This window comes from Ambystoma mexicanum, chromosome 4q (genome assembly GCF_040938575.1).
Source record: "Ambystoma mexicanum isolate Mex_15411 chromosome 4q, UKY_AmexF1_1, whole genome shotgun sequence".
Classification (NCBI taxonomy): domain Eukaryota; kingdom Metazoa; phylum Chordata; class Amphibia; order Caudata; family Ambystomatidae; genus Ambystoma; species Ambystoma mexicanum.
The window spans coordinates 1,099,916,014-1,099,937,363 of record NC_090928.1 but is presented as its reverse complement, the minus strand read 5'-3'; positions in this window follow the sequence as shown (position 1 = coordinate 1,099,937,363).

Below are 21,350 nucleotides of genomic sequence, written 5' to 3'. Positions count from 1 at the left end.
CTGGCCTTTTTGGCTGCTGGGGGAGTACGTGTTGCAGTGCATGTGGCTTCAGTGTCTGTCGGTGATCCTGTAAGGGACAGAAATAGGGTATATCATCGTTAATGGTTCTACGTGCCTTATGCAGAATCTTTACGTCATGCGGCTCTATGCATTGGGGCCTCTTTAATATTGATTCTTGTGATGGGGATGTCGGGTGGGTCATGCATGGATGGGTCTGTGTTGCACGTGTTTATGGTGATGCATGCATGTATGTTTGTGGCTGGATCAATGGCTTGGTAATGGACACATATTTGGGGGACCCCTCACCCTTCACTGTGCATTGTTTGATGTATACACTCACCTCCATCAGATGAAATGGCCACACCAAGCTCCATATCTCCGACGCCCTCTATGGATTATACTCCAATTGTGGAGGCACAGGTCTCCTCCCACTCCTTGAGCGTCAAAGGGGAATCTGCGCCACCTCCTGTCACCATTGGCAGGTTATGGTTGACCGATAGTATGTTCCGAACACAAACCCGGAGGTCGTCCCACCTCTTGCGGCAGCCCTTCACACTCCGGATGGTAGTGCCCACCGCACTGACTTTGCGGCCAACTTCGGCCCAGATGGCCTTTTTCATTATGAGGGCCTCCCGGCGCATATCATTGCTGAATACAACTTCTGCATTAGCTGCAAGTGTCTCCGTGAGCATTATCAGCTCCTCGTTTGAAAACTTTTCCTTACGCTGGCGATCAGCAGCTTTCTTTAGGGCCTTTGGCATCTTCGGGCTATCCGGGATGATTTCTAGTCGTAGTTCTCTGGTAAGAGGTCCTGGATGCAGAGGATGGCAATGGATTGTGTTTTTAAAGATGGCCGCCGTGCTCTTTCCCGTTCCTGTGCGATGACGCTATTTCCGGTTCCGCTTTTTTTACGGTGACCGTTAATAGCGGGGACTGCTAATAGCGGTGTCTGCAAATAGCGGTGACCGCTATTTGCATGTAGCGTGAGGGCGGAGGTGCTATCAGCACTTTGGTCGAAGCTGGTAAGGGGCTTTTTGGGGGATTTTGCGGCATGGCGGTAGGGTCATTTACGGCATGGCGCTATGCTCGTGTCCGCGTACTCGTAATGGGCCGCAATTAGCAGCCTCTTGCGAGGGCGGTCACGCTAATAGCGCCATGCCGTTAAATTCCATTTTTTACAGCACAACGTGTAATGAGGCCCATATATGTGTTTTAACGTCTCTAGGGGTTTCTCCTGGCAGAATCTACAGTCAGCACTTGTTACCAATTCATCTCACTTGATTATCCTCCCTAGAGTTGAGAATTGATTTAAACGAAAATGCATATATGTTCCTGCAAATTTTAGGACATGGAAACAATGACACATGCATTTGTGTTTCCGATTTTCTACTTCCAAACTTAGCATATTCCATATAGAGAAAGTAAGCAGGAAGCGAGTCAGACAGTTTGGCCCAATCAGCGTCAAACAGTTTCCTCTTGACCAGCTGTGGGGCAGCCCTTAGTTCATCAAATGAGGTGCTGATCCGGTGCAAGATGCAGCCCAGATTCTGCTTGAACTGTCTAATTTTAACTGCGGACTGGAGAATCAATGTTTCCCCCAAACATTGGTAAATGGAATTGGCAGGTGGATTTAAACATTTTGCCTATTCCTCCAGTTGTTTCCACACTGCCCTGGCTGCTAGGTACGTAAGGCCGAATTTGTGCCTCACCACCGAATTTGGCACCAAGTTATTTAACACTAAGGTCTTTTTCCAAAGGCTTCTCTGTAGAATGTTTAGAAGAACCCCCAAATCAAGGAGTGCAATGTCGAGCCCATGGAGGATTGTTGGCTCGATCTTCTGTAGGTAGAACCTAATGAGAGGCAAGAAGGAGTATCAACAGAATTATGAATACACTCTCCTCATTTTAGCTAGGAGAGGAGAAAACACACCCCTGAAGAGGGACCTCCAAGCATCTAAAGACTGAGCATACATTACGTTGTATCCAAGACACATCATGGAGGACACACTTTAAGGGGGGGGTGGTCACATCCACCTTCCAGATAATGGAGATAGGATGCTTACTAGTAGTTGACACTATAATCTTGGACTTGCCTTAATTTATCTTTAGGTTATTATCCCCAGCATACTGATGGAAAAGCGTCAATTTCCTGAATAGCCTAATAGGTGTTTTTTCAATTAGGACAATATCGTCAGCGAAGGCTAGCCAGTCAAAGACGAGGGTGCCTATTTTTACTGGGTTTGTGATGCCTGCCTCCCACGTTGAAGCCAAATCTGCCATGTATAAGTTAAAGAGAGTAGGCGCCTTGTTTAAAGATAGGTATAATGAGTGATTGTTGCCAAGAGCAAGGAATATTACCTGTTCGAAAATTGCTCTTAAAGAGGGTCAGCCAGGCCTCCGGGACTTGCTTTAGGAGCATCAGGGGAATGCCATCCGACCCTGGTGCTCTGGATACTTTAGCTTTCCTAATAGCCCATTGAATGTCATCCTTTCCCCACAGACAGGGTCCCCAGCCCTTAGGGCCAAGTTTAGCAATGGAATCATCCTCCCCCAACGGACGTGCAAACTTTTGCTCAGCTAAGCCACCCAGGTGGCTTCTGACATGTCACAACTTAACGGCCTGGAAGCCCCCTCGACTGTAATTTTAATTGTTAACCAGAAACCTACCGTGTTGTTTTGCACTAGGGTTTCAAGTATGGCCTGGTTTGATGCAACAAATGCCTCTCACTTGAGAGATTTGACCAGTGACTTATATCAGGCATTGATTGCCCTTTTTTTAGGTTATACTTGTCGAGAGAAGAACCTAACCTCAAAGATTTCAATTCTTGCATTTTGTGTTTGTTGTTTCACAATTTGTCTGTCATGCCTGTGTTGGTGTGGCTTATTACTAATACACCTCCCTTTTTTAGACATAGCTATCAGGCATGAATTCAGTGTGTTACCAACATTTTCAACAGAAAAACATCCTGTGATGTCCTTCTCTAGATCTATTGTTTCTTTAAATGTGGTCAAGAAGTTTCTGTAGGCCACAGGGTTCCATCTCACTGTCAACCCACCCCTTGCGGGCGAGCAAAAAATTGCCACCAGCTCAAGCGGTAGAATCTCAGCAGTAGTTTGCAAGGTGAGTGACAACAGCAGGTGGTCACTGCCAGCCCGAGAACCTCTAGACAAAAAGTCACATCGAGATTTTAGCAATTGTGATACAAAAAATGATCAATCCATGACCTCTTATCTCCCCTGAAGCAGGTGTAAAAAGGCTCCCGCGGACCACAATCCCTTGGCAATCACATTTCCAACTCCCAGTTTGCCAAATGATTAATCGAAACATCTGCTGGTGCACTCGCAATGAGGGGGAAGTTAAAGGGTTGCAAACCCCATGTTGTAAAGTGTCTTTTGCTCTTGAGTGGAATTCTACCTCGTAAAATTCCACTCTTTTTCTGATGTCATGTTTACTTCTGTTCAGAGGGGAGATTCCATTAAGAGCCTTTAGAATCTGAGTGAAGAGGTGCTGTGTAGTCTGAGTACTGCTGGCTCAGGCTGGTTACCAATAAAGGATCTCCACTCACCTGCAGTGTATGCTTCCTTATAACACTGGCGACAAGAGTAACCAGTCTCTGACCCACGTTGCTTTTGCAGCCACCAGCAGTTGCCTACATTCCTCTTTTCGCCCCTTGGGAGAGTGCCTGTTCCAGAGGAGGAGTGGGGGCCATGTGGAGGTTAGCCCTCCCGCCAACGCTGTCCGCGTCGAGTACCGCCCGGAATCAGCTGGGAGCAGCAGCATTTCCCAGCCCCTGCCAGTTCGTCCGTAGGCTGCAGCACCTGTTGTACCGTGGAAGGGAGGCCCTCCACACATGTTGGCACCAGGACAGCCGATGTACTTCCAGCCTGTGCTCCCCAGCCGGGGTTGAGCGCGGTGCCTCCTCGGACAGCAGGTGAGAGGGGAAGGGATCCCTGTTTTCCAGCGCATGTCCGCCCTGAGCAGCGAGCGGGGCTGGGGGCTAGGGCGAGCCCATACCTGCCGCCCCGTTCCCTTAGTGGATATCGACGCCAGCTGGAGGAGGGTGGGACTAAACGCAAGACGCCTCCCTTCTCCTTCCTGCCTTGGGGGCGTTCCCTCCAGCCGCTCATAGAGAGAATTAACCCTGTGAGGGTCTTCCAAGTGTTTCGTGACTATATCCTGGCCACATCTGTGTCTTTGCTCAGGCACGTTGAATTGTACAGTGACACTCCAGCATTGGTTGCTCTGCCAGGCACACGAGGAGGTTGCACAGAGGATACTAATTGATTACAAAGTAGCGCAGTGCATATTGGTTCATTACAAGCCTGTCTGACTTCCCCCTTCTCGACATGCAGCACAATAATGCACGTCCGCCACCTGCATTCTTGGCCAGTCCGGGGGAGCCGCCTATTGTGTGGGACTTGTGGGTGGACACCTTCAAAGTGTACCTCAGAGCCGCGGGTGGTGCCAAATTCACGGATGAGAAGGAGGCGGCATTGCTCAATTGCTTGGGAACTGAGGGCCTCAGGTTATTCAGGCACCTACCTGGCCCCAATGTGCACGCTACCCCCGCTGCCCAGGCAGAAGGCAGTGAGGGTGGTGATGTAGTACCACCAGTGGTGCTCGCTTGTGAGACAGCTTTGGGCAAGTTGGAAGCGCGGTTTGGCAAGAGAGCAAATGTTGTTCTTGAGAGGTACCATTTCTTCTCGAGGGCTCAAGGTTCCTGTGAGGGTATAAATGCTTATGTGACTGCCTTACGCACTTTGATTGCAACATGCAAGTTCACTGGTACCGTCGATGAGTACATCCGTGACCAAGTAATGATGCGCACGTGTGATGTACGTGTCAGGGAGAGACTATGGATTGAAAAAGACCCACCCCTAGAAAAAGTCATAGAGATTGCCCGCGCAATTGAAGAATCTAGGAAGAGTGTGAGGGAAATGGCTGATAAAGGGGAAACTGTACATGCGGTGATCCCCCGCAGGACTGTTGAGACCAAAGTGAGGAACAAGGATGGCAGAGCAGGACCCTCATCGAAGGAACAGTGCAGGCGATGTGGTTGGCGAGGGCATGCAGCGGGTGCAAAGGGATGTCCTGCTACCAATGTGGACTGTAGGAAATGCAAAGCCAAGGGACATTATGCCCGCATGTGCAGGGGTGTTACCTCCGCTAAGGAGTCCGTGAAGATGCTGGATGTGAATGATGATGATGATGACGATGTGATGATAGTGGGCTACATGGGTTGTTCCGACAGGGGTGAAGGAGGTGTGCCTGAAGGGACATTGTTGAGTGTGGGGAGCTGCAAGAAGAGAGCTTGGGCAATGCTCATGGTCAATGGCGTTCCGTTAGAGATGATGGTGGACACAGGTTCTCCATACACTATGATATCCCCTGAACTATACGAGTCCAAGTTCCACAAGAAGGTGTCTGAACTCTCCTCGTCTGATATAAACCCGTGTGCCTATGGGCGAGTGCCCATCCAAGTTTTAGGGTTTGAATGGGTTGACATAGAGTTTGAAGGCAGAATGACTAGGGGTAAGTTGTATCTGGCTCACAAAGGTGACCCCGTACTGGGTTGGGACGAACAAGCTGCACTGGAGCTGCAAATTAGACCGGGGAAACCTGTCCCTGTGATGAGTGTATGTGAAGGGAATGACTGTGCCATGTTGCCTGTGGGAATCACAGCAGAAGTTTTGGAGAGCAAGTTTCCCTCAGTTTTTACTTCAAAGTTGGGCAAATTGAAGGGTTTGCACACAAGATAGTTCTCAAGAAAGGTTCCGTGCCTGTTGTACACAAAGTCAGAAGAGTTCCGATCATGGCTCGTGATGCCTTAAAGGAAGAGTTGCACAAACTCAAGGAGTCTGGGGTCATAGAGGAAGTAGAGTGCTCAGAATGGTTGGCCCCGGTAGTATTGGCACGCAAGGGTGATGGAGGAATGAGGATGTGCGTAGATCTCAGGGAACTAAACTCAAGTATTTGGATTGACAGACACCCCCTCCCCAACATCAATGAGATGCTTTCCCGGGTTTCTGGGGCTTCCTGCTTTTCTACTTTTGATCTTTCCTCTGCATATCATCAGATAGATCTGCATGTGGAATCTCGCCCGCTTATATCCTTTGTCACCCCTTTTGGCGCCTTCCGTTTTTGTAGGATGCCCTTCGGCTTCGCCTCCGCAGCTGCGGTGTTCCAGAGGACAATGCAGAAACTTTTTGGGGGCATTCGGGGTGTAGAATGTTTCCAGGATGACATTTTAGTATGGGGTAAGTCGCAGGCTGAACATGATGTTAGGGTTCTTGAGGTGATGTGTGTCTTGAGGGATTGTGGTCTCAATCTCAATCTTAGCAAGTGCAAGGTGGGTGTTCCCAGTGTGACTTATTTGGGACATTCGTTAGATGCCCAAGGTATTCATCCTAGGGCAGAGTTGGTAAAAGCGTTGAAGGATGCACCGGCCCCAGCAAACAAAGATCAGTTGAGATCCTTCATGGGTCTTGCAGAGTACTACAGCAGATTTGTCCCGTCGTATTCCGACAAGACTGTTGGTATGAGGTCGTTGCTGAAGAAAGGTGTGCATTTTGCATGGTCAGACCAGTGCCAAACGGAATCTCTCAGGTTGAAGGAGGAGATTGAGCAAGCCCCGTCCTTGGGTTCGTTTTTACCGGCCAGGAAAACATATCGCACTGTGGATGCGAGTGGGTATGGCATAGGTGCTGTCTTGGAGCAGAGGGTGGAGGGCAGCTTCGGCCTATCGCCTTTGCATCCAGAATGCTCAGAGAGGCTGAAGGCAGGTATGCTGTCATAGAAAGAGAGGCATTGGCTGCTGTGTGGGCCTCTAAATATTTTAGAACCTTCCTGTGGGGAATTGAATACACCTTGCGCACTGACCACAAACCTCTGGTGAACGTATTGATGACCAAGGGCTTGTCCCATGCGTCTTCAAGGATTATGAGGTGGATGGCTGATATGGCAGAGTTCAATTTCAAGGTTGAATATGTCCCGGGAGCGAGGAACGCGGTAGCGGATTGCCTGTCACGGTTTCCGAGGTCTGATTATGTTGATGTAGTCCAGGATGTAGTGGGGGATGATTGCACCTTGGTTGCGAGTGTGGTGCCAGCTGTGTCAGAGTTGGAATGGGGTGCAGAATGTTCTGCTGATCCTGAATTGATGGAAATAAAGACTGCGCTCAGTAGTGGGGTTGTTGGTACTGTGTTGTCTAAATTGTATGGTAACGTATGGGAGGAGTTGTCTGTGGGTCCATGGGGTGTGACCATGGGCCTGAGGTTAGTTCCTCCTTGTTCCCTTAGGGGGAAGCTCAATGATTTGTCCCACGAGGGGCATGTAGGAAGGTCCATGACCAAGAGGAGGCTCAGAGAAGAATATTGGTGGCCCCGAATGGACGCTGATGTGGAGGATGTGGTGAAGGATTGTGCGGCCTGTTCCATTAGTGACAAGAGCAAAGTTCCTACTCCCCAACCCATTTATCCTGTGGAAGTGCCCCGTGAAGTGTGGTCCAAGGTGGCGCTTGACATAATGGGCCCCATAGATTCAATGGGGGGGGGGCTAAGATTTATTGTAGTCTTGGTGGATTACACGTCCCGATGGGTTGAAGCCACAGCTTTGGCTACGGTTACTGCCCAGAAAGTGGTGGAGTTCCTCTCTGCAGTGTTCGACAGGGAAGGCATGCCTATGGGGCTGGTGACCGATAATGGTGCCCAGATTGTGTCGGACTACATGCAAAAGTATTTGAATGATCTTGGTATACGTCATCATAGGGTTGCGTTGTATAACCCACAGGCTAATGGTCTAGTAGAACGCATGAATCATTTTGTTAAGGGTGCAGTTCAGTTGGCCCTTGCCAATGGCCTTCCCTCGGGGAGAGTGGTATCATAGTCACTGAAAGCATACAGACCTACTCCTTCAGTTTACACTGGTCATTCTCCCTTCGAGTTGATGCGAGGGAGGAAACCTGGCTCCAAATTGAGAATCCCTGCCCTGGCTGGTGGGGTTCAATCACAAGTGGATATGCAAGAACCTTGCCGGTCAAGGTGGGTGATTGAGTCCAGATCAAGAATCCCAGGTTTGCAGCGAAGGGCCTCAGCAAGTATATGAAACCACGTTTAGTTGTCAAGTGTGGTCGTGGTTACGTCAAGCTTGAAGATGGCTCCAGTTGGAGTCTCAGGCGTGTGGTTGTGGTAGACAAGGTCAAAATGGATTTTGCTGGTGGTGCGTGCGGGGAGCCTGATTGCGCTGTAGGCGATGCTGGGGCGATGGTCAAGTGTCCCTTGCCATGCCCTTCTACATATCGGGAGGCTGCTGATAAGGTGCCTTCTATGCTGGCCCCTTCTCACAATGGTGAAACTGCTCTTGTTCCGGTGTGTGAACGTGATGAGGAGGCATCCTCCCTTACTGGGCCGTCTGTCTCTGTCCAGGGTCATGCTCATCCTGTCAGAGTGAGGAAGGTTCCTTCTAAGTACAATGATTTTGTTGTGGGTGCCATAGTTCGTTAGCACCTTTCTAGTTCATATGTTTTCCCTCTTATGAGCTACATTAAGTTCCTTGTTCTGGTCCTTATCTTTCTTTTCCCCCTTTAGCTGCATTTTGGCTCCCATTATGTGTTGTAGTGAATGTGTGTCTTGCCTGTTGTGTGTGTTGCGGTAGCGTGTGTAGCTGTGTGTGTGTAGTCAGTTGTGGGTAAAGGGGGGAGAAGTGTTGTAAAGTGTCTTTTGCTCTTGAGTGGAATTCTACCTCGTAGAATTCCACTCTTTCTCTGATGTCATGTTTACTTCTGTTCAGAGGGGAGATTCCATTAAGAGCCGTTAGAAGCTGAGTGAAGAGGTGATGTGTAGGCTGAGTACTGCTGGCTCAGGCTGGTTACCAATAAAGGATCTCCACTCACCTGCAGTGTATGCTTCCTTATTACACTCCACCCAACTAAATTGCCTCCCACTGCACAGTTGACATTGAAGTCACCACTCCAGATGACTGTATGTGTGGAATTCTGGCATAGCCACCCAGTTAACACTACATACAAATCCTCAAAAAAGGCTTTCCAGTAGACATCCACAATCAAAAACTTCTATTACCCTTCAATGTAAGGCTTATTGCCAATACGTCAGGTGTAGCAGTAACAATCTCATGATGACTGAAAGTTAGTCTTAAAGCAAAGGTAATCGCCAAACCCCCCACAGGGCGACCCTTCACCTCTTTTGTTGCCAGCTTAGAGTACATATGGAAATCTTCCAGTGCTATTGGAGTGATAGCCGTGGATTCCTGAATCAAAATTATGTTTGCATCTCTAACACATGTGTTTTGGTCTCTCCCCAAGTTGTTAAAGCCACAAACGTTCCATGATACAAGTTTGAGCCTCCCATCTTAGAGAGGTTTTGCAGCTGATTTGATTTTTGCGAACATTTGATCAGCTGCTTTCAGCCAGGACCAGTTCTCAACTGAGGCTGCTGTAAGGCCAGCTCGAGTTTTGGGACTTAGTGTCGTGATGTTTGCCAGAAGGAAAGCCCCATTTTGAGGCAGCGGTCGAGGATTACAAAAGTCAGACAGTGCTGTTTCTGTGCTTAAATCAAGCAATTCATACCTCACAGATTTCAGCTAGTGGCGTTCTCTCCAGATGATTTGATCAATCTAACTGGAAGTAAAATAGCAGGCCAGCCTTTTAAACCCTGTTTTAGAGAAAGTGACATGCACTATGCCATCAGAATGCAAGGTGCGTAGGACAGGAATTTCCTGTAATCCCTTCAGAATTTGTGATCTATTCATAGCCGGTTTTCCCATCCCTTGCACATCTGAAATCCAACTCATAACAGTGCCTTGGAAAATATCTTGATTAGGTTGGTTTGAGGTGAAACAAGGGCCAGCCTCCTGAGGGAGAAGATCTGGAGTAATGGATCCTAATCCAGTAGTGGCATGGGAGTATTTAGAAGAGTTCTTCCGTGAACACGAGCCAATACCAGATCCATCTAGAGCAGATCTAGAGGATGAGTTTGACTCTAGAAGCATTGGGGACGCGATCGATAAAGTTTATCATGATATGAGAACCAAGAAGGAATTGAAAGGGAAGGGCAAAAATGATCGACTCGAAAGTACACAGTTTTATGACAAATAGAGGGCCTCATGTAGTTTTCGGCCCAAAGAGCTGTCTCTAGATAGACTGACTCTGAACAGAAACGAAGAGGAGAGAAGTCACACGAGTTGGGGATAGGATATGTCAGTCGAAGACAGAGATACCTTCCATGGGGAGGAGAGAGGTGACACGTATGGTCCTGAAGGATGTTTTTCAATGGATAAGGAAGTAAGATGGTCAGATCTAGACCTACCTATATCTCGGGTGTCAGAATCATTGACGCAGCTAGACCAACATGAAGGGCGATCCTATGATGAGAGGAGGGACTCACCACATTATGTGTGCAGGTTAAGGTCGCGGCCAGGAAGAAGGTGGTGTAGAACCATTGTCCCTTCTATGGATAGACAGATGATGGGAGATGAGAGTGAGTTTGGGGTTTCAAAATTTCCTTTGTTAGAGAAAGGAGAGGCCAGACCAAAGTATATAGCTTGACCACAGATGGACAAGGATAATTTAAGGTGCAAACTCCTGAATTTAACTTCTAGCGCTGGAAAATGGATACATGAGTTAGAGAACATGACAGGAAGAAATATATTGGCTATAGGGAACATTAAGGGTCTCCTAATTGCTATCCTTGGGGAAAGGGATGATGATGTTTGGTCGAGAGCAGGATATTCTGGTGTTACCATGGTAAACACTGATCATGATGGAGCACCACTCAATAACTTCAGAGCAGCAGTTTAGAAAGTGCTCAGAGTGCTGTATTAGGATACATCAGATATGGGAGCTATAATCGCAAAAAAGATGCAGGAAGGGGATGATACATTTGTTTACATTCAGAATTTCCAAGAGCACTGGGCTTTGGATACCTGTGTTTTATCATATATTGTGCCAAGGGCTGCCAGACCCAGTACAGAAGCAGCTCAAGGAGTTATTGGGCATGGAAGTGAAACCATGGTCAGAGATTCAGTTGACCATCGTGGATTATTGCAGACTGTTGCAAGAAAAGAATTGCATGAAAGACGATGCTAGGAAAGGTGAAGAGGCAAAGTTAGTGCAGAAGAAAATATCCAAATACGCCATTGAAGGGGCAATGTTGACTTGTGGAGACGGATCAGGCTCACACCAAGCAGCAAACATGCCACAGATGAATAACAAAAGACAGCTAGACCAAGGTAATAATGGTCTTGTACCATGGGGAAGGGGAGGCTTTCAAGGAAGAGTCTTCCAGAATAATCAAGGGGGCTTTGAGAATAATCAGGGGAACTTCCAGAACAATCAAAATGGGTTTCAAAACATGCAGAATGATAATCAAGGCATGCAGGAAGGGCAGGTTAGGCGACCTCCTCCTATATATTGGACGTGTGGTATGACAGGGCATTTTTTGCTCACACTTGTAGAAGTCAAGGGTTCGTACAGAACGGACAATTTTTGAGAGGGGGGATTACAAACCCGCCTGCCTATTCACAGCAGAATGGAGATGGGTTTGCTCATAATCAAACAGTGCAGCAGACACAAGTGCAAATAATGCAGGAAGATTTACAAACACAGCAAGCAATAACGAATCCGCCACAAGGGCAGTCACAACATTCACCCATGCAGATACAGCAAGGCACAAGCACAGGACAGTTAGTGACTCCTCGAAAGGGGGGGTCACTGTTGATGAAGGGAATCCTTTTACAGGTACAGGGATGAGACTGTATCCACAATAGGACAGCTCACTGGGAGACTTGATGTGTTCGATACTATCAGTGATGCTCAATCCTCAAGAGGAACCGACGTCAGTATAGGAGGCAAATACTTTTCGTTATTTTTAGACACAGGTGCAACAGGCTCATGTATACGAGAGGGGAAATGTTCGATGTCTGGAAATGCAATGCATACTCAAGGTTTCACAGGAGCTACAAGTAGAGTTCCTTTCACTGAAGAATTACCAGTCTCTACAGGAGAATGTGACATGTAGGTGCCTTTGTCATATTCAAGGCAGACACCTGTCAATATATTGGGTCGAGATTTAATGACCAAGTTGAACATAATGATTTTATTCACTGATGAAGACATAGTATGCTCAACACCAGAAATGCATTATTTAAACGTGAGTGAATGCATTATTTCATTTGCAGGACAATTGCCCATACAAGGGGTTCAGTTAGAACCATATGTTTTTCACTATGGGGTACGCATTCTGTTAACATGACTACCAGGCTTAGTGGGCAGAACTATGTGAGTACCTGATGAATTTTTAGTGATACTTCGCTCACCTACAGTGTGTACTTTTCACTATATAGACATAAATGGAGAAAAGACTCCTGTGAATCTTCCTGTACAGATGTGGGAACTACTAGGCAGCCAAGATCTTATGTAATCATCCCTGTCTCAGTAGATGAGGAGGTAAAATCACCTAGGTATGTGACAAATGTCACCAGACATAGTTCTTTAGAAAAAAGTGCTGTAGACATTATTTTTGGACACCAGAAACAGGCTCAAGAGGAGAGACAAAGGAAAATGTTGATAAGGAGAGAACCTACACAGATAGCACATGTAAAAGCACCCAGTCCACTGACGAATGTTCCCATGTTTGGTCCAGTAAGAAGGAGTTATGCTGACATACGTCATCAGATAATTATAGAGGGTCATAAGAGAAGAACGAGATCCAATAGACATGTTAGGGAGGATGATCATGAGCTAAATGATTACCTGGATAGTACAGCACAGTTGGGGAATAACAGTATATGAAAGAAGTGGGAAGAAGGACCTTAAAGGAGGAATGCTTTCTATGTGCACTCCTGCCTTACAGCATGGGAAATTCTAAGATCTTCATAGCTATTGAAGTTGACGTCCAGACAGCACATTGTCTTTCACACATAGCACTCTGCGTACAAGAGGCCAGTTCATGGGCTGAGATGCCTATCTCAAATGGGCTACTGAATGGACAGACACATGAAGATGATTAGGTGCAAGACACAAAGACAAGAGACAGAGAGCATACCAAGAATCACGTGGGAAGTAAACAGAAGACTAGAAAGTCCCTGAAAAACTGAAGAAAATATTCCACATTGGAAAAATAGAGGCCAGATGCAGATTTGGGGATCAGTGCAATCACCGGATGACCGGGAAGAAGGAGTGGTTATCTGCAGAGCCTGGATGGCATTTGATAGTCCTGAATCAACTGTTTGGAATACACAAGTGGAGTGCAAGCCATTATGGCCGAGTATTGCTAAACTACTAACCTGGGTCGAAGACAGTGGAGGACCCTTGCAGATAGTGCCTTTGGAGAGCGCAAAGCTGTGCTTCAGAAACAATGGCACAAGAAAAGTTGGAGAGAATTAGAACTGTGATTGAATCTTTGATACACCAAGAATGAACATTGGGACATCAGTGATCATGGATGGATGGGTGTGTGGAGCCAGAGCTTATATGAGGTTGCCCACAGATTGGGGAGGACTTTGCTCAATAGTGAATGTTCATGTTCCAGCATTGGTGATTCCTAAGAGTGATCTAAATCTTGACAGTTTCCCAAAAGCAGATGCTCACCTGAAGAAGAAGAGATCTGTGGAGCTAATAAGAAGAATGAAGAGGGAAAACTATTTGTCAGCCAAATCAATTGAAGTTTTTGATGCCATTCAATATGAACACAGTCTATTCAGCCAGACGTCTTCAGTGTTCACATTGATATTTATGCCGAGAATCCAGGTTGGGGCAAATACCAAATGGCTGCAAATTACCGGATGAGAATGTCTGCAAACAATCAACACTACTATAAAGGGATTCAATGGTATCAGAAAAGAGATGAGAGCCATATGATTGATGACTCTTCGGAATAGATATGTCCTGGACATAATCACATCTAAGGATGGAGGTGTTTGTGCAAAAATCGGAGAATCATGTTGCACGATCATACCTTCTCACGATGATGAGAATGGTACCTTGACAGAGGCCGTAGACATGCTGATGAAGCTACACGTCCAGATAATAGACGAAGTAGAAGACATTGCTGATGACAGTTGGTTTGGATCTCTCTTTTCTTGGATTCCACAATGGATGACAGACATTTTAAAGTTCCTTAGAGCCCTGATTATAATGATATTGCTTGGATGTTGTTTGATCAAGGTAATAATCTTGCACTGCAAGAAGACTGCAAAGAAAGCTATAAGGATGAACATCATGATGGATGTTGAGCAAGGATTGAAGGCCAGAGCCTTGACAGATGAAGAAGTCAGAGACTATGTGAAGGCCATCATCCATGCACCTGAGGGAACACAGTTCCTGTATCCAAAGAACCATAAGAAGTATGTGGTAAATGCGATCTACTGTAGTCCAAGTGGGCAGTTCATGTCCATGACTTGGAACAAAGATGAGCATGTGAAATCAGCTGGATGCCTGAAGGGAATCATAAAGATATTAATGCTAAAGAAGCATTTCTTCAGACAAGGATGTCTAGATGTGAAGGATGATGGGAGAGTGGTCAATGAATCACCCAGAGGGGGGAGTGGAGAGGAGGATCCAAGTACCCCCACCTCAACCACTTTACCCATATTGCCTACATGTTGGGAACCAGAGTGTGAGACACATCAGTACCAGGGAGAATACTGATACCAAGGAGAATCCTGGATGCAAGGTTCCCATTGAGAAAACCATACCTGCATACGTGCCAGCATGATGGCCATTTGAATAAGATTCCGGAAGAAGCAGAAAGAATGAATGGCAATGATGAATGGTGACTTCACACAGAGTCAAGCTGATGTACATAGAAGAATCAGAGACAAGAGAATGAAGATATTCTATAAGGCACGAAGAAAGTATCAAAGATAAGTGACATCTTGGGGTCAAGGTGAAGAACTTATGCTACAGAACTGATGAAAATATCAAGTCATTTTATACGTGTACAGATGCAAAGAAACGCAAGCAGACACATATTCTTAAGGCTAGCTAAATAGAGAATAGATTGCGGCAAGCACCAAAATATGTATATGAACGAGTAAAGGATGGATGTTTCCACTACATATTATAGCAGTGCTGGAATAAAGAAAGAAGGTCTCGTTTCCAGTGTGTCACAGTTAAAAATAATTCAATTACAAAGTGAATCTCAGAAAGGCGAAGCTGGATGAGCCCAGGAAGCCAATGTTTTATCAGGCTGGAGTGAGCTGCCATTGGATACAAATTATGTGAAAGAACAATATTCCTGTTCAGCAGGCATGGACAAAACAAAGAAGATGTCAGAGGTCTATTAGAAAATAATATTTTAAATACACCAAAAGCTCGATTTTGTGGTCTTCAGTCACATGGAAGGATGAAATTGTGTGAACATGACAACCACACCTACCCATGCTACCCATGAGGGTAGAGCATGCCTTTACTCCGCTGAATTCTCCAGAGCAAAGAACACTCCTAAGGACAAGTTCAAAGTCCTAATTGACAGCAGACCACTAAGGTGATGATAGATGGGTATGCTAATTGGTGGGAAGCTATGGTTAAGAGGAGTGCACCAGCACTTGGAAGCCCAGCCTGAGTGCTGTTAACGTAGGTGAAAAAGTACTGATGGAGTTTAGAGGGCCAACCAATTGTAGGGGGCCACGTAATTAAGGGTCTTAAAGTTTATGTAGCCAATGGTACATCGGATATTTAGTGACGTTCATAGTGACCAGTTTAAGGGGAGGGCTTAGTTGCCACACTGGATGTTAAAAAGTAAATCACTTTCCCTCACTTTCTCAGACTATGGAATGTATACTTAGATGTTCTCGTAGACCCTATCACAATTGCCACTAGTTTTTTGCAGTTTGCCACATAGAATTGTGTTAGTAAATATGTAGGTTGACGTCACCTATGAAGAATTCTTGTTATAAAAGGATGCTTTTTTTAAGATGCATTGAGAGAGAAAATTGTGCTACGACATCTGTTGATGTCCGTTGTACTCCCTGTTTTGGACAATTGATATTAAAACAGTTATTTTTTTTTATTCCGATATTGTATTTATCATAGCACACCTCCTATCCCCCTTAGCCTTACCTAGGATTTGCCATATTTTCCCCACGTTACCACTGCCGGGTACTGTAAACGTATGTTGCCATTGCCCATTTAGGGCCGCATTCATAGAATCCAGCGCAGAAGCAGTGCAACTGCTGTGCGCCAAGAAAGAGTGTGCACCACGCATGCGCCAACCGTGGTGAAAACCAGCAATTGCGCGGCACGTGTATTCATGGATTTCCCGAAGTATCAGTAGCTGTGGCGCAATGAACAGCAACCAGCGCCACTAACGACCCCAACACGGTCTTGTGCACAGGAAAAAGCCAGTGAAATGCCCAATACGGCGCAAGGCACTGCACCATCCATGGCCCAGCACAAAGCCCCCACCCATCGCAATTGCTTGAAAAATCGGAGCGTACCCCGCTCGCACCAGCCAAATCGCATGGAAAGGGCCCTGCATACCATGTCCGCACCCCAGCGAAATTTCATACCCCACTCGCACCAGCCAAATCGCATGGAAAGGCCCACGCATATCCCATCTGCACCCCAGGGAAATCAGGTAACCCGCTTGCACCAGCCAAAGCATGTGGAAAGGCTGCGCGTATCCTGTCTACACCACAGTGGAATTGTATACCTCTCTCACACCAGCCAAATCGTGTGGAAAGGCCCACGCGTATCCCGTCCGCACCTTTGACAAATCGCTTACCCTGCTTGCACCAGCCAAATTGCGTGGAAAGGCCCGCACGTGCAGCCATCAGCTGCAAACACACCTAGGCAGGCAACCCACACCACAAGGGCCCCCCAACACCCGTGACCATAACCCGCAGGCAGCCCACACCACAAGGGCCCCCCAAAAACTCATGACCATACCCCACAGGCAGCCCACACCACAAGGGCCCCCCAACACCTGTGACCATTCCCCACAGGCAGCCCACACCACAAGGGTCCCCCCCAACACCCATGACCATACCCCGCAGGCAGCCCACACCACAATGGTCCCCCAGCACCCGTGACCATACCCCGCAGGCAGCCCACACCACAAGGACCCCCTCAACACCCTTGACCATACCCCGCAGACAGGGTCAGACTCATGACCCCCACCAGTGACGGCAAACTGCAGGCAGGCTACGACTCATGTCCACCGACCCGCACCAGTGATGGCAACCTGCAGACAGGCACCGACTCATGTCCTCCACCCCCACCAGTGACAGCAACCTACAGGCAGGCCCCAACTCATGTCCACCACCAACACCAGTCAAGCCAACCTGCCGACAGGCCCCGACTCATGTACCCCACCCCCACCAGTGACAGCAACCTGCAGGCAGGCCCTGACTCATGTCCCCATGCCCCAACACATTGGCCTAACATGCAATCATGTAGCATATGTCCACTAAAATGCCACCACACGCTACACCCCACGGTGCACCCCAACACCCATCCATTGGTCCTGCTCCACAGTACATGCCCCATGGCATAGGAATCACCAAATCACACATGCATGCATGTTTGCACAGACAGGAATAACATTGCTCAACAGCAGGGACACGTAACAGAGTCAAGGAAGACTGAAACATGCACCAAATCATTGAGAGCAGAAACCACTTGGATTTCAACATATATGAAAATATATTAACAATTAATGAACATCTATAAAAGTAAAATACAACCAGTAAAATCTACATGAGTCAAATCCAAATAAAAATGAAAGTGAAAACAAAAAACAATAGGATGTAAAAAATGAAAATCTCAAAAATGTGGTTGATATCCATTGATGTCTTTCAAAACAGTAACACAAATCAAATGAAAACCATTCATCCATGGTGAAAAAATAAGTTAAAAAAGTCCAAAATCAAACTATATACAAAGATCCAGGGTCCATGATCCCAAAACATCAACAAACATCCAAAGAACTCAATTGAAAAATGACTTTATACAAGATGTGGTGCAATAAAGGAAATAAACCAATGAAACCTACTCCTAAAAACTATATACAAAGGCAGCGGGCTAGTCCTACGACTCACCATTTCCCCCAAGAGTTTTGGTCAGGGCATCATCGAACATCATCTCATCAATCTCCCTGAGGCAGGCCTGTGCTCTCCTCTCGAGGGCCTGCAGGGACTCCATTGGGCTCCTCTGAAACTCCCTGTGAGACTTCTCGAGGAACTCAGCCCTCCTCTTTGCCCGATGCAGGGTGTTCTCTGCCCTGGTGATGGTGAGTCATGCCCCCTGTGCCCGCTGCCACTCTGCTCTGATCTGCTGGCGTATTCACAGCAAAACGGAAGACATCCTTGTGGTAAGGTCCACGTTTCCCTCCTGCCCGATGGACGATACCTGTCCCTCTGATGTTGAGAGCCCCGAGTCCTGTCGCCTCCTATTTAGAGCCTGCTGCTGCTGAAAAGCCTGGTGCCTGCGCCTCCGGGACATCCTCCGGGATGATGAAAACCCCCGGGGCTGTCGTGCACGTGCCAAGCTGCTTGGGGCCTGCACTTCCTCCATTGCCATTGGTGCTGTTGCTGCGGTGACCACCTCTGCTGATCCTCCGTTGTCTCCCGACTGTGGCAGGGATGTGGTCTCCACCAAACTGGCCGCCGGGATTGGGACAGGTACACAGGGGGCCCTGGTGGTATCTGGGCCGGAAGACACCAGGGAGGATGACTGGCACACATAGGAGGAAGAGGAGCAGGGGCTCGCAGCAGTGGCCAGCACACACAGCCCATTCGTGACCATGAACTGTGCTAGCCAGTTAATGAAGTGACAGACATCATCGTGATGATGTGCAAGCCCCCATTTGGAAGCCTGTATGCCTTGCAATTCCGGCTAGCACCGGTTCCACCCGGTCACAACTAGCTTCATCCGCACGTAGTGGAAGATCCGTTTCTGTGGATACATTCGCCACCTGCGGACAGGTACAGCATGGGGCATGTCCGCAGGTGCATACTGCTGCAGTCGCAGTACCAGGGACAGGATTAGGCACAGGAACCCCCACGGTGACCTGCACTGCCTCTGGCCCCTGACCCTAGACTGCAGCATTCACACCTACGTGATCACCCCCGCTGTGCCCCATGGGCTGGCCTAATGTGGCTTCTTCCTCCTCCTCCACCACCACCAAACCCGATGACTCCCCACTGTTTTTGGCATCGGATTACCCCAGTGCGGGCTCATCTGTCCCTCCCACTGCCGAGGAGCAGATGACCAAATTCACCCTCTTGGGCCTCCCCTCAGCAGCTGCGGCCGTTGTCTCGGACGCGGCACCAGTCTCCTCATTCCCGGAAGATGACATCCCTGGGAGGATGACTGGGCCCTGCGTCTGTGCCTGTATTTGTATTTGTATTTGTTTATTTATAACGCGCAAACCAACAGGCCCAAGGGCATCAGGGCGCAATTTGTACAAGGTTGCAAGAAAAGAACATACAGGGATATAAATTACAATAAAAGTGTGTCAAAACAGCAAAAAACAAACTTAATAATTACAAATATTACACAGGGTACAGTATCCCTAGGCTCAGCAGAGGAAGTATCCCTGAGGTAGTTGGGAGGGTAGCAGCCCGGAAATCATGTAAGGGAACAGGCGGGCTGGGTAAGTAGGACAAATGTCTGACACAACTATTGCTGGTCAAAGAGCCAGGATTTGGTTTTATTCTTGAAGGTGTTGAAGGAGTCTTCAGCTCTGATGGCAGCGGGGAGGGTATTCCAAAGTTTGGAGGCTAGGACAGGGAAGCTGGTGCCTCCGGCTTTTTGGAGCTTAAACCTGGGGATAGTAAGGCAGTTAGTCTGGGCAGTTCTTAGTGGACGGGCAGTGGAGTGGCGCGAAAGCCGACTGCAGAGATAGATCGGAGCCTTGTTGGCTAGGCATTTGTGCGTGAGGGCAAGCGTTTTTAGGGAAATTCTCTGCTTCACGGGTAACCACTTAAGGCTAGTTCTGGCTTCTGAGATGTGGTGGTTACGAGGGATGTTCAGGGCCGCTCGAATTGCATTGTTCTGGGTGGTTTGGAGTTTGGATAGGTTTTCTTGGCTAGTGCCTAAATATAGAGCACTGCAGTAATCTATTTTTGCCATGATAAGTGTTCTCGCTAGTGTGACGCTATTGTGGGTGGTGAGGAAAGGTCTACAGGCTGAAATGAGTTTGCACGTGTAGGCGGAGGTGGACCTGACTGCATTAGTTTGTCTTGACAAGGATAAGGTGGAGTCTAGGTAAAAGCCTAGTGTTTTGGTGTCTTTCGAGACTTGTATGGAGTTGCCGTCTATGATGAATGACTGATAGGATGGCTCAAGTTTGGTAAGGCGTTGTGAAGTACCCAGGATAAGTAGCTCCGTCTTATCGTCGTTCAGACATAGCTGGTGCTGGGCCATCCAGGCTTGGATGACCAAGTAGACGTCATTGAGGGCCTTGGTGTCAGCAAGATAATCACCAGAAATGGGAATGAGTATCTGGGTGTCGTCCGCATAGTTGGTGTAGGAGACACCCAGATAATCAAGCACATCAAAGAGTGGTTTCGTGAAGATATTGTAAAGAGTAGGTGACACGCAAGAACCCTGAGGAACACCGCAATGAATAGGGGAGGGAGCTGCGGCAGCGGAGGGTGCAAAGACCCTCATAGATCTGTTGCTCAGGAAGGATTTGATCCAGGCCGCTGCGGAGGGAGAGAAGTTGGCAGAAGAGTGGAGGTGCCTGCAAAGGATCTGGTGGTTAACCAAATCAAATGCGGCGGAGAGGTCGAGGAGTAATAGCATTGCTAATTTGCCCTTGTCCTTCAGGACTTCGATCTGGGTTTTTAGGTCTAGTAAAGCCGTTTCGGTCCCATGTCTGGGCCGAAATCCGGATTGTCGTAGACCTAACAGATTGTTAGATTCAAGGTAGTTTTGGATCTGCAGATAAGCTGCCCGGTCCAGTGTCTTCAGCAGAAAAGGTACTGTAGTGATGGGTCGGAAGTTCGTGGGTATGCTTGGGTCAAGGGACGGTTTTTTTAGTAGCGGGATCACCCAGGCGTCTTTAAGGTTGTCCGGGACAATACCTGTTTCAAAGGATGAGTTAATGAAGGTTGTAATGAATGGGGCTAGGTCATGGGCGGAGTCCTTAATGATGGGAGCTGGGCACGGGTCACCTTGGCAGTTGGAAGGTTTCATCCTGAGGATGATGCTTTCTACTTCGGTGACAGTGAGCGGTGCGAAGGTGAAAGGTTTGATGTTGGCAGAGTTGGAGAAGGTGGGCCTAGTGGGGGAGAATGAGCGGTTGTCCCGCCTCAGGCAGTCCTGTTTTTCATTTATTTTAGATTGGAGCGTAGAGATTTTGTTTAGAAGGGCTGCTTGAATGTTAGC